The sequence below is a fragment of the Salvia splendens genome, chromosome 18, assembly GCF_004379255.2.
Source record: "Salvia splendens isolate huo1 chromosome 18, SspV2, whole genome shotgun sequence".
Taxonomy (NCBI): Eukaryota; Viridiplantae; Streptophyta; class Magnoliopsida; order Lamiales; family Lamiaceae; genus Salvia; species Salvia splendens.
The window spans coordinates 18,787,970-18,802,113 of NC_056049.1; the positions used below are offsets into that span (position 1 = coordinate 18,787,970).

The 14,144-nt window shown below is 38.8% G+C and overlaps 2 long non-coding RNA genes across 2 annotated transcripts; one reads left to right on the forward strand and one right to left on the reverse strand.

Annotated features, from left to right (window-relative positions):
• Nucleotides 1-754: 754 nt before the first annotated feature.
• LOC121777013 lies at nucleotides 755-3,906 on the reverse strand. The gene is made up of 2 exons (XR_006045346.1): nucleotides 1,127-3,906; nucleotides 755-1,046 (listed from the first exon to the last, which is right to left on the reverse strand). It is a non-coding gene; the product is annotated as an uncharacterized LOC121777013 (long non-coding RNA).
• Nucleotides 3,618-4,194, forward strand: LOC121777014. The gene is made up of 2 exons (XR_006045347.1): nucleotides 3,618-3,752; nucleotides 3,904-4,194. It is a non-coding gene; the product is annotated as an uncharacterized LOC121777014 (long non-coding RNA).
• Nucleotides 4,195-14,144: the final 9,950 nt, after the last annotated feature.

Sequence of the window (14,144 nt, forward strand, 5' to 3'; positions counted from 1 at the left end):
CGGGTTCGGGCAAGTGCAGCCCCTTCTCGGCCTCTTCCCCTGCCGCTGCAGCTACCGCCTCACTGCTCGTTGCTGCCAGTTGCACAGGTGGACAGCCGCTGCTGGAGCTGTTCAGCCGGGAAAACCTGCTGCCCTCGTGGCCTCGCCATCGCCGGTGGTCTCCGAGGCAGCCCCTCGGCCTTAAAGCTAAGTTCTTTAATTCTCATTGCTTAGACTACTTTGTTGAGTCCTTGGGGCAGTTAGTGTGAGGTGTGACTATTTGGTGTTGGGAGAGGCTTACTGCTTGGTTTTAAACTCTTGAAAGTTCACTGGGATGTACTCACTTTCTTGTCTAAGTTTTCTCAAGCTTGGTTTGATTAAGATCTCTCTCTATTAGATACTTAATCCATACTTGCTACTGCCATGAGACTTCTATAGCTCTATGATTCTATGTTATTGAGCCAAGTATGATGTCCGAAATAATGCAGAGAGGGTGCTAGTGTATTACCTCATTCTCGGTGACTCCTTCGAACGCCGGGGACTGCCCTTAAGATCGCAACCACTCCTTCCCCTCTTGCTGCACTTCTTGTGATTTTGTGAATATAGTGAGATGTGTGGAAGGAGGTTGTAATACCCGCCCCTTAATTTTCTTGAATTATAACGCATGGAACCTTTTAGACGTTTGTTGGTGATTGAATTGGTCAATAACATTGACTGATATGCCTAACTAAATACTAAGAAGCGAACTACAAACAAAAAGAGAACGACAAACAAATTTAAAGAAATGAATTTATGTTTGTGGCTTTGATAAACGAAATATAGTACATAAATAATATGAGGTCCTCGTCTCAAATTAGGATCTAGTTACACGGCAAAGCTAATTCTTAGCTTACATAAATGAATACTTTGAACTTAGAGAAAAGAATAGATTTACAAAGTTTCTTCTCGGGCTTTCTTGTCTCAAGCGCGAACCGCCCTCTTCGCGGCCTGTTAAACTCAGCCGTGGACTGAAGACAGCCAGCCCATATCTCGAGCAGCCTACTACAAAACCACTTCTTTCCAACTTCCTGCAAAGTTCAGACAAAAATAATGAATGCCCCAAGTACTAAGACTGTACTAAGACTTGCTAAGGATGGAAATGGACAACCTTGCTTTACTAAAAGAGGACCTAGAGCCTCCCAAAAAGGGGCAGGTCAGCCCTGCATCTCCCCTCTCACTTCCAGCAGCTTGCTTCCTCTTGTGCATCTACCTGCGCAATCAAACAAAATGAGTAATGAGGAATCCTTTAATCCCAAGCTAAACACCAAACTGGTTTAAGTTTAAAGTGCTGCAGAATCATCAAAAGGAAGATGTGCTACATATGAGAACAAACTGAGATAGCATCATATTTAATTCCACGAGCACACCCTTGTATTACTCCCAATTGAATAGCCAACACACAGCTCAAATAGCAGATACATTCCTGCACAAAATCTGCTCTGCAGATTCTTAGTTACAAAAAAAAACCTATATATATGTGTGCCTCCACCCAAGACCACTCCTTTACCTCAACATTGCAGTCCGAAATCGAGAGAGAGTGAGTGGACTAAGCAAGCAAGAGCACCTCAGTTTCTCATTCAGTTTTCTTCCCCAAAGCAGGTAAAACACACAACCCTCTTTGTCACTCATTTTCTTCCATGTAGAACACCACTACACAATCATGCTTAAGCACAAGGATATCACTTAGAAAACCTACCACAGAAACAATAGAAAACAAAGCACAAGCATGCTCTTTGTTTTTAAAAAAAAATGAAACTTAGAACTCCTTCAACATCACAACAATTTTTTCCACTGCATTCTTTTGACGACCGACAGTGAGTACAAAAGAAGGATGCTAACTTCACATAATATGCAAACCCAACCCATATAAGTGTACGATTGCCTCCTAACTCACCCCTTAACTTAAGAGAATAAAAGGGAAAGTAAGACTTAGGAACAGAGGTTAAGCACTTAGCTACTGCCCGACGAAGCGGCGTGGCTCACGAGCGGTGTCGGCAGCAAGCACGCCGGCGGAGATAGCGACGGGCAGAACCACAGCTCGACGGAAAGCCGGACGGTGCTGGCGGAGTGGAGCCGTGTGCAGAGAGAGAGGCGATGCCTCCTCTCCTTCTCACACGGCGCAACACCAGCGACGGCGGTGGCGCGAGGAAGAGGCCGACCGGAGAGCGGTGATCGGCGGATGGCGAAGGTTGGGCGCCTCTGTGTCTTCCTTCAATCTAGGGATTTCTCTATTTTGGGGAAAATGTGAAACGGGGAAGTAGTTGACCGATTGATGGATGATACCGCCGCCGGGGAAAACGACGGAGCAGTCGTCGAGGGGGTGTGGCGTGAGAGAGAAGGAGGCGCTGCTTCACCATTTATCAATTTAGGGATTTTCCCTCAATTTGGGAATTTGGGAATGAGAGAGGAGAGAGAGGCCGATAGAATGGAGAGTCCGTGTAGGCTCTGATCTTTCCTTCTAGTTTTGGGCTTATGTTTTAAATCTAATGGGTCTAATGAATTAAAGTGTTGGGCTAAATGGAATTTAATTTTACTTGGGCCAATTTGAGTAAATTACATAATAGTTGGGACCGTCGATTTTTACTGTGTAAGAACTTGAATTAGTTAAGACTAAATAAATATTAGTACATGCCTGTTAAGTATTTCTGAGGCAATGGATTAATTTTGGACTCTTATCTAATTCCATGAATAATGAATATATGAAGTTTAATATTTTTTTAAATTAAGCGAGAAACTTCCTAAACTTTCACATTAAATTAAATCTCCCAATTTAATTAATGCTCAAGGACCTTTCTAGAAAAATAAGAGAAATAATAAGATGAGCACACACTTAGGATGCATTCACGTTTAAGTTTATTTGACTTCCTGAAGTCTAATTAAAGTATTACATTATTTCTAAAGGGACGTCTTCGCACGTCGAGTAAGACCAAGTCAAGAATTTTCGACTAAGGAATTAAGCTTCTGAGGTGGGCATTTCTTTCTAAAATGTGAACTGCCTTTTTAGCATGATTATGTGAAAATTTTAATATCTATGTTTTTGTCATGCCATGTTTTGTTTTATGGAATATGCTTGGCTATGCCAATTATGTTTAATCGAATTCGGGTCCCAGTAGGGCCGCAAACCCTACTCGGACTAGTGCACTCTTATGGGGATCATGAGTTAGCTTTCAAGTTGGCCGGTCCAGTGACCGTCGTGGAATGTGGCCACATTCCCGGTTCACATACGTTTCAGATATGGTATCTATGTTATATGATTGCGCAATCAATTTTATGAATATAAGAAATTTTAGTGACTCGGACCTTTTAAGTTAAAACCCCATGTTCACTCAACTGTGGCTGATAAAAACTTTTTACGAAAATTATTTTCGGCAATGTGCCCATTGAGTATACCAAATACTCAGTCATGCATGTCTTTTCTTAACGTGCAGGTTGAACGTGAACTGGGGACGAAGGTGTTGAGCAACGACAATAATAAGTAGCACTAGGATGTCCAAAGAAGTGTGTCTTCACACATACTTCTTTGTTTTGGTCTCTTCCGCTGCACTAGTAATTTTGTAATAGGTTTAGTCACGATATAGCCACGCTCACTATCACTAGTAAGATGTGGTCGTGACAGAGGTGGTGGTGGTGGGCTGGTATTTATAGCTAAATTCCTTGGCATTTTGTGGCTAATTTGGGATAAAGATTCCTTCACTTTTGAATTTTAAGCTAAAAGCTTCTATGTCTACATTGGGGTAAGGCATAGGAGAGCTCCAATTTCTATTTTGAGCTAACAACTCACCTCTCTTTTTGAGTTGAGATACAAAGCCTTCTTGCCCAATTTGTGAAATTCTTGATGACTTGATCTAATGTGATATGTGTCCTCTTTTGGTGATTTACTTGCAGGGATAGGCTGCCGTTTTTGGAGTTTTTGTGGAGGTGGGATCGAGAATGACATATAAGAGATCTCCATGAAGAGATTCAACCTTTTCCACATTTGTCTTTTTCTTAATTTATCTTCCTATATAGACTAGACTTTGTAAAGTAGGAATTGACTCTTCCTTGGTTGCAGAACACATATACCAAAGCATTCAAATTATGCAAAGTGTAGTCCTATAGGTGAAAAGTAGTTTCCATTATTCCCACTTGTACTAAATTCTTGGCATTCTTTTATTCCAACAATTGTTTTTCATAAAATTTGAAATTTCCATGCACTTTAACTCCAATCGTCTCTTTGTCCAATTTTTCTTATACTCCAAAACTAGTGCATGAAAACTCGGAGTGTTACAGATACATATAATCTGAAGCTATTCATGTACTAAACTGCCATGATATAGCAATCCACAGACAGATGAACTAAAACAATAGTTAAAGTACGAGACATGACATAAACAAACAAAACTCAAATTTGAATATTAAGTTATGGAGTAGAGAGAGAGGAGCCTTGGATGCTCCCAAAGGGAGGCTATGAATTGTTGTATACCATGAATTAGGTTAAGAGGTATATTTTGGCTTGAAAAAGGTTTAAACTTGGTAAAAGGTGTCCTCCAAGTAATTGGAGAGATGGAAATTTCGTGCTCCTTAGGTTAAGGAAAAAGATTTGGCTTCACAAGGTAATAGTTTCTTTCCTTGAATTTTCGCCTAAGTTCAGCACTTGACAACATTGCGCGACGTACGTAGAATGGCCATAACTTTCTCCACGAAACTCCGATTGTGAATCTCTTATGAAGACGAAGAGAATGGTATATAGAAAACCCTGATCGAACTTCAGAATCGCTGGTAAAATGGGTTTGAACTGAGAATGTTGGGCGACCGAGCCCAGCGGGCCTCTGGAAAGAGTCAGAACACTCTGGATTCGTAGTAGCAACCGCTAGGTTGGGTTCTTCGGGCCGCTGGGTTGCGCTTCTTCTCCAGCTTCCATATTTTGACATTTTTATGCCCTTTTTCATTTTAATTTTGCACATTTCTCACAAAACACGTCAAAATACCAAAATAGATAAAATATGCAAATAATGAGCATGTAATGAAACTTTGACACTAAAAAAAAATCAAAATAATGACCTTAAAACAGTGCAAAATCTCTGCGTATCAAATGTAGCACAGGATCATACAGTAATGCATACAATTAGGTTAACAATATACAAGCAAAAATGTACACAAAAACTCTTTTACTTGTCGATTGGCTAGCCGGCCTCTTCGACGTTGTTCGTTTGTTTACCATTTTTTTGAGGTCTTCAGGTGTTGTACGTTAGCAAATAAATGATGTTGAATAAGCCACTACATCAATACAATATACAAAAAAAGAGGAGAAAAAACAGAGCTTAGAATCAAGGAATTTTCAACGGTGAATCCCGACTGTAAAATCAAATCCACGCCAAATGAAGAATACTCACATCCAAAAAAACTGCAAAACGGAACGAGATCCAAACGAGAATTGCACAACAACATCAATTAAGAAAAGCTTCAAATTTATAGCAATAATCGGCCACGTAATCATCAAGAAATCCTCATCAACAAAACTATAGTAGAAATCAAAATTGATATGAAATAATGTACACAAACAATCTAAAACCGGTTATTCAAGTTTAGAACATTATGGAATTTGAAGAAAAGTTTTAATTTTGGGCCTTACTATTAACGTCGCAGTCGATATCAGTCTGGATTTCAACTGCTTTAGTTAATCCACCAAGTTGTCGTCGTCGAAACTAATTACCCTTCATATACACCGTTATTCCCGCATCATGATGGTCCTCTAAGCCATGCGAAACGCGTCGAGAGGTGAGAGGGTAGTAGAAGTGATGGTGAGTGAGGCGGCGGCTAGGGTTCTAGATTATTACTGATTAATTAGGGATCAGAGATGGTGGAATTAATGGTGAGAGAAAGAGTGGGAGGGAAATGTATCGTCGCTAAAAATAAATCCTGTAAATCTAGTACATGCATTTTTTAATAGTGAACCGTGGTGATACCGAAATTGCCCTTTAATGTACGAAAACACTATTATAATGTACCGACTGACATTTTATCAAAGCTATCAGATTAATAGATCTAATCGATTATATTAGTCCTATGTTTTACACTAAGAGGTGATAAGGAGTTTAATGCACCCCTATATATATATACACACACATACATAGGGGTGTTTTATATTGCTAACTTTTTAAGTGGTTAACTCATCAACGCAATGTATTAAAAACGTTAACACGATGACCTTAAAATGTCAACACGGTATATTGAAATGCCAACAAAATTATGTATTAACATTTTAATGTCATCGTATTGACATTTTTATTACATTGCGTTGATGAGTTAACAGAGTTAGCAACTTAAGAAAGTTAGTCATTATCACACCTCCACATATATAGGTATATATATTTGTAATATATGGACTATAACTATGCATTTTTAAAATAGTTATTGAAGTATTTAATTTTACTAAATTTTCACAATAACGAGACACATATATTAAGCTCGGCTCAACTTCCAACATATTACAACACAAATTAAAACATCTAGTAGGTCATGCAACAACTTGAAATTTTGCAATATCTACAAAAGTAAACCTAATTATTCGAAATGATTAAACGGGACTGCTCACAACGCCCTAAACAGAAAGTCACAGCATACGGGGATATTAAAATAGATTATCCTAGGCCGAGCAAGGAAACATATTGACTTCTACTTCATATTGTTTCTCCACCAATTGCTAGGGCTTGTGGACCCGCAAGTGCTCCCGTGCGGCGAAGCTGCAGGGTTAAAAGAAAGTGGGCGCAACTTAATCCGAGACAACGTAGCTGGCTTAGCCTCTAACTTACCCTCACACCTTGGAACGTTAAAGACCTGGGTCATTATGTAACCCTCCTCATTATCCAATCGTTCATAAGCCTTAGAGAACAACTTCCTTCGAGTGGTCGTGAAATTTTCAGCTAAAGGTGAGGAGGCCGAGTCGCTTGCCTCACCGCAAGGTGAGGACGGACCAATTCCACATCAAGGTCCTATTCGTGGCTCGGATATGGGGATTTTGGCATCAGAAATGACAAATACTTCAGTATTATTCTCCTTCTTCACCTCTTCCATACCAAATAGCATTGCTATCCTGGGATACTCAATGTCACCCGGATAGTAGTAGGCGGCGGTCAGCTGATTTTTTTTAGATTGAAATTCAGTTAACAGTATCGCTGGAATATGGAGCATGATGAAGGCCAAATTGGTATAACATTTGCCAAAAATAAAATGTACTCACCTTTATCAGGTCTTTTCAAGCGGTCTCGGGGCAACTAACCGTGTTTGATTGCATATTCCAATAGACGTCGTAGGTATGCCGAACGAGCTTGAAAGCATGGAAGTGCTGTTCAAGAAACTGGAACCTCTCGTACAACTCGAGCCATGAGAACGACACACCGATTTCGGATGCAATGGACTCGACGGCCTCTTGGAGAATGAGGATGGGGATGACGGTGTTGTTCCATCCTTTGCCCGAACAATGACGGACAACAACACCGAATCGACCTCGGCTGACCATTTGGCCTTATAGAAAAAAGTTTCTTGTCGTGGGATGTTGTTGTCTATTTTTTTTGTGATTTGGTTTGCCAAGTGGATTGTTGTTTAGTTGGAAAATGACAAGAATTGGTACTAGGAAAGTCATTGAGTGTGGTACCCTAAAAACCTTTGTGTAAAATCACAAATGATAATTTCCCATGTGATTTTAGGTGAAGCTGCTCTATGCATAGTCAACGTATTCGACATCACGTGCCGCTTCTTCCATGTCGGCACCGTCATCATCCCAGTAGTCTATGAGATCGTCTATAGGATCGATAACCATCTCGCCCCTACATTGTAGTTATGCAGTAAGAAGCACGCCATAATTAAACGAATTTATACCTTGATGGGGTAGAATGATGCACTTTGCAATATGTTGAATCTCATATTCAACACAGCAAAAGCTTGTTCAATTATATTTCTGGCCTTAGTATGACACATATTGAACAACTCAACTGTAGTTTGTGATGTGTCCGCGTTCGGGCCCCATTCCTTTAGATGATATCTAGAACCGTTATAAGAAGTAAGAAAATCATGGTTGTTTGCATACCCATTGTCGCAAAGGTAGTACGATTTGAGTTCGTGTCAGTAAAACTAACCAACCTTTTCATGTGGTTGACTTGTGTGTGCAGTATGCTGAAAATGCAATAAGGTAGTACGATTTGAGTTCTCTTCCTCTTCTTGTGTTGGCCCAATCGTCTGAGTATGAGGTGTACGATACATAGTCAAACAACAAGATAATTTCGTATAATCTTTTCCATCATATGCACCATATTTTTATCCTTTTTAAAAGTTTGATCCATCTTAAAACAAGAAAATGGAAGAACATGGCGTCAGTTTAGACGGAATGACACATTTTGAACATATAAAATATGAACCCAAGTCCATAGCCTTTGTCCTAGCACTAACGAGCTTAGACATTATTGTATACGGTGTCGAGTTCGAGCCCTCTTGACATTAGTTGTAATTTCTTCCTTTCTATAGGAGTTTATTTGTAATCTCCTCCTTCATATCGAAGCTTATAAAAATAAAATAATATGAACTCAACAAAAAGTGGAAACATACACATTCACACCGAGTGAGAAATGAACAACAGAGTGTAAATTCATGTTACTAGGTTCACCAAAATTTCATAAAAAAATCAATTACTGATAAATAGATGCATTTTGCACATATAAATTATGAAACAAATAAAATTGTAAATATAAACATCTGAAACAAGTGAGAAATGAACAGATATAATAAATTGATGCCACTAGTGTTAATCCATATTAACAAAATGCAAAATTACGTTGTAGACACTGGAAGTGGCTCCTATTACAATTTTGGGTGTATTTTGTATAGACTATGCGAATAATCCAATGTTGGGTGCATTTCCCCTCACATATTCGATGAAGTACACATAATACGGTGTGCTAAATAGGAAACACACGAATACGTTGGAAGCTAGTTTAGAAAAACCTAACCTCGTCTTTTGATATGGCCGCCTTTGCCGGATTGAGTGACCTTTCTCCTTGTGAAAGTCTAACGTGAAGGAAGAGAAGTAGACGAGATTGATTCGAAAATAGGCAAATTTGGGGTTATTTAGGTAATTTCTAAGAAATTAATTTGGAAATCATCTGGTGTATATACGCAAAATCACCAATTTGGAAAGATTGGGTAACTATAGAAATGACCATTATTCGTCGGGCTTTGGCCAATTACTTAGGCTCTGTAGAAATGAAAAGGGACCAACCAAACATGTGGTTTCAATAGATAACGCCCAGTTAGGGGCTCCAAAAGACCAACCAAACACTCCCTAAAAGTAAATTTTTATAAGATTCAAATCTTATAGTATCTTAATATGAGTCTCCTTCCCATTATAAATATATCTGCTCATACTCATAAATAAAGCAATTCGTTTAGGTTTTAGATAGAGGTGCGCTCTATAATCATGACACAGTAATGTTTTAAAAACAAGACCGGACCAGCCTGTTTTACCGGTTCAACCATGAACTGGTAGGTAGTTCAACACGATTCACCCCTACAAACTGACAACATGTTAAACCGTTGTGGACCGCCGAAACCAGTCGGTCAGACCGGTCCGACCATGTACCAGAAACCGGTTTTTCACTATTCAAAATATATTTTTCAAAATATGTTGTTGATTGGGCTTGAGAACACATGACATCTCCTCTAAATACCAACACCTTTAACACTCCATCATATGATCAATTTGAAGTATTATGAATATTAATTATTCTTATATGTTAAACATGAAATTTTTATCCACTAAAACTAATAATTCATTTTAATTTTATATGCTTTTAAGAAATTGTTAATTATATTATTATTTTTATATTTCAATTATACTTTAACAATCAAAAATTTTTAAATATAGGATTTATAACAATACAAGTTTAGTAGGAGTATATATTTATTATATATTATTTTCATTGTATATATTTAATTTATATACACTTATCATTGATATTAATATATATTTTTACTGAAAATAACTAATAATTCATGTTTAATAATATATTTATATAATATTATTTCGTCCAATACAATTTTTTTAGTTAAGATGAACTGTTCTAATATTCAATTTTTTTATCTAATAAAACTAATTATTTATATATTTTATTTTGTAATATATTAAAAATATTTGAAATTTTATATTTACAACTAATTATATATAGGGTTAATATTTTTGGATATATTATATATTTTGTATATGGTATATTTAATTAAAAATATTTGCAATAATATAATAGTTCGACCAGTGATTGAATCGACTGCACCGGTTGAACCATGAATCAGTAGCTTCACTGGTTCACTCACCGGTCCGGTTTTAAAACATTGTGACACACTAGGGGATTACTGGCATAATCTTTGCTCACAATCGTTTGAATTATTTGTGTGTGTGAATTAAAAAAAAGGGTTAAATATTCGGCCCTATTAAGATTATCCGGTATTTGGGTAAAAATTAAGCAAAAATATTTAAATTGTCTATGGTAGCCTATTTCTTTTTGATCTATTATTTCTTTCTTTATTTTATCAATTGATATACTTTTAACTTCTATACCAAAATAAACCCTTTAAATATTTTATGAAATTTAAACTTTTAAATAAATTTTAGTATGCACTTAGGAGATTTAAATGTTTACTATTTTACCTATATTACTTTTGAATTATTTAAAATCAATTTTATTAGTAATTTTATATAGTTTATTTACTTTAACTAACCTAATTATTTATACTAGTAAATATAGGGTTGCTTTAGGATGATAGCTAGCTTAATTTCATATCTTAGCTAACTAATTAACACAATAACATGAGTATATTAACACAAATTTATGTCAATATAAATTTAGATTTACATACTTTGTCTTTGTGTTGACATTAGAAAAATAAGCGAGCTATTATTTAATCGCACCCCAGTAAATATATTTATGTAATATTTACACCAAGTATAGATTTTTTAAATTAAGGTGTTTATCTCATTTATTGTTTCTTTTACGAAATTCGCCAAAATTAAAACATGACTTGTACTCCTATATAATTATAAAATTCTTAATTTTTATAATGTAATTATGAGTGATCATGGATATTTATTATGACACCAAATATTTTCCGAGCACACTATTGTATTTACCACATTACCAAAATTATACTCGCTACTTTTAGCAAGCACTTTTTGCTCAATATAAAGAAAGCACTGTATGGAGCCAATAATTTGCTCTTACTTGGGTGGTCGAATATTTAGCAGAGTACTAACTTTACCCAAAAATCTTTATGGCATCATGGCTTAGCCATTATTATTTTTTCTTTGTAATGGTTAACTTCTATTTTTTAGTGATCCTGATATGAGTCTATTATTATTATTTTGTTTAGATATATTAGGTATTTGCATATCTTTTCTTATATTTGTTTCTTGTTCTCTAAGCTAGTATTCTAGTATTATAAATATGATAGATTGTTATCATTTTATTCATTCAACAAATTAATGAAATCAGTATTTCGCCCAACTTGGCTTGAATCACAAAATTCTATTTCTCTATCGCTACCGACGAGAACCTCTCTCGCGCCCAGCACCCCCTCTGCCGGACGTCTTCGCCGACCCAAACCTCGTGGGCGCTCGACGACTACGGTCTCTGTTTCTTGATTTTGTGTGGAATTCGACGTTAAGGATTTAGGTCCTTAACAACTGGTGCTTTCATTGAGAGCTGACCCTCCCACCATCTCGAACCGAAGCTACACCGCTGCCCGACGGAAAACATTCCGCGCACAGCAACTGCTTTGGTTGTCGAGTCCCGCCTGTCCACCGAGCTCTAGCCGCAGGACAATACTACTTTTGCAACGCCGACGGGAAGGATTCCCGCGTGCCGCGTCGAAGTCAGACGATCATCATCCACCACAGCCACGCCTCAGTCCGTCAACATGTCATACACTAAGCCGGCTATCGTCGTCGTCAATACGACTTCCCTCAGGCCACACAGCCATTCCGTCCCTACCAGCCGGCCCAACCTCGCCGTGTAACCAGTTGGGACCCTCCGAGCAGCCGGGTGGAAGTACTCCGTCCGCCGTCGTGGCCTGATCCAGAATCACCCTACGTCTCACACCACTTGGATCTACCTGATCGTCGCCCACGGCCGAGATACCAGCCTACCAGGTACCGCGATCGCGCGCAAGACGCTTGGCCCCGACACCGCGGTGGCTACGTCGAGAGGGGTGGCCACCTATCTGATCGCGGAGATCATCAGACCCAATTAGGGTTTGATCGCTACCCGCCAACTGCAACGCAGCGGCACCGCCCAACGTGTTGGGACCCACCGGCTCAACAGCAGGACCGCGGCTACCCGACCGTTGACCGGCCCCGACGCTCGGAGACGTGCTGGGACCGACCTCGCCCTCGGGAGGAGGTGAGAGCGCGAGTCCTGCCCGCCTCCCACCTGCCCCGCTACTCCACCGAAAAGCCAACGCGGGACTTGTTCAGTCAGCCCGCGCGTGTGACCAGTCATACTCCAGAGCAGCCACGCCTGCGGCTAATACGGGTCTCCCAAGCGGAGAAGTCAGAACGGTCCAGGTTGGGTCTCTGCTGGCACTGTCTCGAGAAATGGGTGAGGGGACATGTGTGTAAACAACGCATTCTATGTTATGCGGATGATGGGGAGGAGTTTGAGGAGAACATTCAAGATGAGAATTTAGCCGAAGAGAAAACTGATAATACTCCCACGATAGTATTCGGTGATGATGTTCCCAATGACATTACCGATGTTCACAATGATGGCGCTCCTCTTGATGTTCCAAACAACGAGTCCCCTGGAGAGTTCGTCAAGAACAAAGGGATGTCAAGAACGACAATGAGTCACCGCAAGTGCTCGTTGGGGTATATGATGAGAAGATTGGTGAAAATGAGGAGACATTGCTAGAAGATAAAGAGAAGGATGGTTCTATTGGTGAAGTGGAGAAGATAATCGCATCGTTCAATGTTGCTCAAATGTCATCGACAGATGTTACGAATTGTTGGTTTAAGAGAGGAAGTGTTTGCACTGGTGTAAGGATAACTGCCTATTTCTACGTGGATTTCTTTGATGGCAATGTCCCAAGTATTGTCCATCGTTCGACATCACTTGACGTCAATACACGATTCATCCCTCTGTGCAATGACACGCCATATTTGAGCATTCTTGGAGGTGATAAAGGAAGACATTCAGTTGTTCGATATGTGTTTGATCCAGGAAGCGACGCCTAGCTAAAGCTTTTTGCTTTCAACTCTTCGTTGCTTCGTGGTTCCCACCTTGGGGACAAGGTGGATTTTAACCGTGGGGGAGTTGATACGAGTCTATTATTATTATTATTTTGTTTAGATATATTAGGTATTTGCATATCTTTTCTTATGTTTGTTTCTTGTTCCCTAAGCTAGTATTCTAGTATTATAAATAGAATAGATTGTTATCATTTTATTCATTCAACCAATTAATGAAATCAGTATTTCGCCCAACTTGGCTTGAATCACAAAATTCTACTCCCTCTGTCCCATTAGAAATGAAACGTTTTCCTTTTTGGTTTGTCCCATTAAAAATGAAACTTTTCTAAAAATGGAAACAATACTCTCTCTACTTTTTCTTCTCTCTTACTTTACTCTCTCTTCATTAACTCACAAAATAACACTACATAAAATCTCGTGCCGAAAAGCAAATGTTGCATATTTAATGGGACGGAGGGAGTATTTCTCTATCGCTGCCGACGAGAACCTCTCTCGTGCCCAGCACCCCCTCTGCCGGACGTCTTCGCCGACCCAAACCTCTTGGGCGCTCGACGACTACGGTCTCTGTTTCTTGATTTTGTGTGGAATTCGACGTTAAGGATTTAGGTCCTTAACATATCCCTTTCTAGAATTATTTCTGCCTGCCTTGCGAATTATTTCTGCCTGCCTTGCTACTTGATCATATTCACTGTATTTCACCAAAATAAACAAGATTGTATAGGTATCATTTGTTTAACCGTATCTATGTATATATAGCACCTACAAAGTGGAAGATGCATGTTCATATTAGTAAAGAAGTTTAATTTATTTATGAGGGCATAGTGGTGAATAATTCTATGCCCATTAAATTTGTTTTGTT